Here is a 4,554-nt window from a genome sequence, read left to right on the forward strand (position 1 = left end):
TGCTTTTTCCTTTGTCCTTTCCTATAGAAATACTGCCTTTTACCTTCCGGTTGTTTCCTTTTGAGCCACCCTGTAGGTCTTTTGTGCTTTGGGTCTTGCCTATTACTTTCATTCCCCCTTTTGAATCACCCCCATATTCGCTTCCACCTCTCCAGTCTTACTTGCAGGGCAATTTCTCTGTCACTCAAAAAATTGGGAGGGGGGTGCCTGGGTGGCTCAGTGGGTTAAGCCACTGCCTTCGGCTCAGGTCATGATCTCAGGGTCCTGGGATCGAGTCCCACATTGGGCTCTCTGCTCAGCGGGGAGCCTGCTTCCCTCTCTCTCTCTCTGCCTGCCTCTATGCATACTTGTGATCTCTCTCTGTCAAATAAATAAATAAAATCTTTAAAAAAAAAATTGGGAGAAAGAAGAGTTATCAGTACATGTTTTTAGTTTATGACAGAAAACATTATCAAAAGTCCCTTGGGGAGAAGAAAACTAGATGATATAAAGATTCTATTTTCCAAGTGAACACACAGTAATAACTATAAAATATCTTAATAACTTTACAAATAACTGGAATTGCTGTGGATTAATAAGCTGAAACCGCTTGAAAATGTTTATCAAGATTTACTAGGAAAATACTACTCACAATATAATATTTTACAATGAAATTTGGAATTGAAAATTCTGTAATTCTAGCCTGGTGATGTAGCAAGCTCAAAAACAAACCACAAATCTACCTGGAAATAAAAGTAATACTAACTTATTTTACGAATGATGTTATGATTATGGGGGGAGAAAGGAATTTTTTTTCCAGCAAGTTATAGAAAGTTCGAAATTTCAAAGTATCAGTGTAGGTATTTAACCGGACACTGGTAACATCAAAATCTAATCAGAATGGAATAGCAACAAAAGCTATTTCCTTCCCACCTATTTTTGCATAACATCCTGATTTACCAGCTGCAAGACTTCTCACATGCTAGAGACAGCGGTTCTAATTTACATTACAGGCCTGTTCTAGATTAGTCATCCTGTTGATAATGCGGTGGGCTCAAATACATGTAATCTTGTACAAAAATAATCATTAAGTATTTCTTGTGACTTCTGAAAAAAACTGCTTTCTGCTTTGGCAGCCTTGTGATAGCCAAAAGATTTCTCCCTAACAGTCCCAGGGAAAGAGCTTCCACGGTTCTGCAAACCCAAGAGTCTGGGGAGGAATAAGAAACATTCAACATGTGCCTCCATCTCCAAGACTGAATTAACTAGTTACTGGTAAATAAGAAGATAGCCTGTTTGTAATGATCTCCAGAGGTGATTATTTTATAACTTTGGTGACTTAGAATTCAAATGAATTTCCGTAGCTTTATTTAACATTTCATGAATCCAGCAGCACTCAGTCTAGCAGATAGAAATGAGTCTGAATGAGCTGTACAAAATGAAAGACTTTTATAGGCAGAGGGGAGCGGGAACGTGGCAGTTATGCTAGACAAAAAAAGCGAACTGGTTATGGCAAGGTCGCCTTTCTTTAGGGACTGGCAAGGGTCTCTCGGGCGCATTACCTAACAAGTGTTGATTTGAGGATTCCTGACTGACTGGTTTAAGATTCCATTTCTGGGAGAGTCAAAACTGTAATTAAGTCACACCTTGGTTTGATGTGGGGCTTAGCATAAGTGACTCCAATGGGGGGTTTGTTGCTTTGTGGGGTTTTGTTATTGTTGTTTTCTTTATTTATTTGCTTCCAAGATTTCATTTAAATTCAAGTTAGTTAACATATAGTATTAATTTCAGGAATAGACATTAGTCATTCATCACTTGTAACACCCCGTGCTCATCCCAACAAGTGCCCCCCTTAATGTCCATCACCCATTTAGCCCATCCCCTCTCCCGTCCAGCAGCTCTCAGTTTGTTTTCTGTAGTTAAGAGTCTCTATGGTTTGCTTCCCTCTCTGTTTTCTTATTTTATTTTTCCTTCCCTTCTTCTATGGTCATCTGTTTTGTTTCTTAAATTCCACATAGGAGTGAAATCATATGGTATTTGTCTTTCTCTGACTGCCTTATTTTGCCTGTTCACCTTATTTTTAACACTACTCAACAAGTCTTTGTTTTCTTTAACCAGAATCCAAGGGCTGGGTTTATACTGTGTTTCCCCACTGTGAAGCACAGGAGCCAGACATCAGCCTTAACATCGGGGCAGCAGACTTGACATTCAGGAACTTGACATTCACGAGGTATATGATTGGGTTGGTCTAGGTATTCCGGTAGCACTGACGCATTTAATTTTCATCTAGCCTCGAGTGTTTTCTGTACATAGACACCTAAAATCACCAGCCATTCAACTATCCCTGAAGCTTTATCTCTCACTTGAGCAATTTTAACTGGCAGGAACCCTCACATTTACTTGCTTCCCTACAGAAGCCCACACACCAATAATTTCACATGAGGATGTTTAATTTATTGTAAACTTCCACTTTCTGTGAAATTTACTTTTTATTTTTATTTTTTTTTTTTTTTGCCTTCTAGTCAAGTTAGTGTTTTCAATGACAAAAGGAAGAACGTTCAGGCTTGTCCTGAGCTGCGGCCCTGCTGACTCAGTCCTCAACACTTGCCGGCAGGAAACCTAATCACACCTCACCGAAGGTGCCAATTACTTTAGTTTCCACTCTAGTTGCTCAAAAACAATGAAAATTGTTAAGTTCAACACCAATCAGTGACTCTAATATCTCTAGAGTCAACTTTCCCTCACAATTGAGGCCAGCTCCAAATAGCAAAGCCATCACGAGACCCCGATTTAATGTGTTCTCTTTTTCTCACCTCTCTCCTAATTTTTGCTTCCCGATTATATTCAAGGATAAATCTCTTGACAGATCCGCTCCTCCTGTGCCAGTTTTGGTCTGTGGAGTGTGAGTCCCCAGGTGCACCATGGCGTAGTAATCATTTCACACAGCGCCCAAATGGTTGAGTGGGTCTACTTTACATAATACCCCAGCGGCCCTCGACAGCTATAATCAGTAACCAACCTTCACTCCTCCTGGTTCAAGAAGCCTATTTGCTGTTTTTCACTTAGTTTTTAATCTCCTGTCCTTTAAGCTTCCCCGTGGCTCCTCTCTGAACTTTTACCAAGTTAAATGGGTCCCACCGCTTTGATGTGATCAGCGCTACAGGTAGCTATCTTAGGAGAACCCAACCAGCCCAGTCCCATGATTACAGGACAGAACAAAGACCTCTTGAGTGTTCAGGTGCATGGAGCAATGCCCAGGGTAGTTGCCTCTGCCCAACCAGGCCAGTGAAGCTGGAAGAAAGGTGTTCACATTTGTGGTATTCCAAGATGTTTTAAAGGAAGGGAGTTTAAGAATGTGTTCAACATTGCCATTTTCAGTACATGGACTATTTCATTTAATGTTTACATTACACATATTATCTTATTTAATTTATTGTCCATGAGAACAGATGAAACAGCTGTGTCAGAGAGAAGGTGTTACAAATAAGAATGAGAGTCCCGGTTTGTCTGATTTCAGAGCACAAGCTTTTATACCAAATCATGCTGTTTTGCTTACGGCAGTGGGCAAGGAAAGACTTTTCCAGCCCCTGAAACAGCCCACTGGGGCTAATTCTCCAACTACTCAAATTATCCAAATGGCGTTCTAATCCCCATAACTTTGCAGAAACCAAAAATTTCCATTTTACCTCTCCTTTCCTGGTTTAGAATCATTTGGGAGTGTAGATAGAGGGGAAATGGAAATACTAGAAAAGAAAGAGAGAAAAGCGGTATGGTACCAAAGATACAGTGTAGAATTATCTTTGAAAATAATTTTGAGGGGCGCCTGGGTGGCTCAGTGGGTTAAAGCCTCCGCCTTCGGCTCAGGTCATGATGTCAGGGTCCTGGGATCGAGCCCCGCATCGGGCTCTCTGCTCAGCAGGGAACCTGCCTCCCTCTCTCTCTCTGCCTGCCTCTGCCTACTTGTGATTTCTGTCTGTCAGATAAATAAATTAAAAAAAAAAAAAGAAAGAAAATAATTTTGAGATGCATGAATGGGATTTCTAGGATACTATATTCAAGTTAATAACTTGTCTGTGCAGTTTGAAAACTTAGAAATCTTGATTGTAGAAGCTCTGGCTGTGATTTCTATATTAATGGAGGGTTTGGCCATGCCATTTTTAGGTAGACATTTGTCAAGGGCTCCTCACTGTCATCATGTACCTATCTCTAATAAATTTGTAGACAAATGGTCCATCTTGAGTTTCTATAAATTATCTTATGCTGATGTTGTCATTTATTCTTTCCTTTATTATTATTATTACTTTTATTTTCCCTCACTTTCCAATACATCAATATGATTTTGATACCGATTGATACCAATCTCCACAATATCTACTAGCCACACGGTTTACCTAGAAGTGTCCTCAATACTGCCCAGGTCTGGCTCTTGTAAAAACATTTACATCTGTCTAATTGACTCAAAACCTCTCCTTACAGAAGGAAATTCAACATTGTTTTCATTGAAGGATAGTTGACACGCGATGTTGCATTAGTTTCAGGTGATCAAAATGGCGATCCAACAAGTCCATGTTTTGC

Source organism: Mustela erminea, chromosome 6 (assembly GCF_009829155.1).
Source record: "Mustela erminea isolate mMusErm1 chromosome 6, mMusErm1.Pri, whole genome shotgun sequence".
NCBI lineage: Eukaryota > Metazoa > Chordata > Mammalia > Carnivora > Mustelidae > Mustela > Mustela erminea.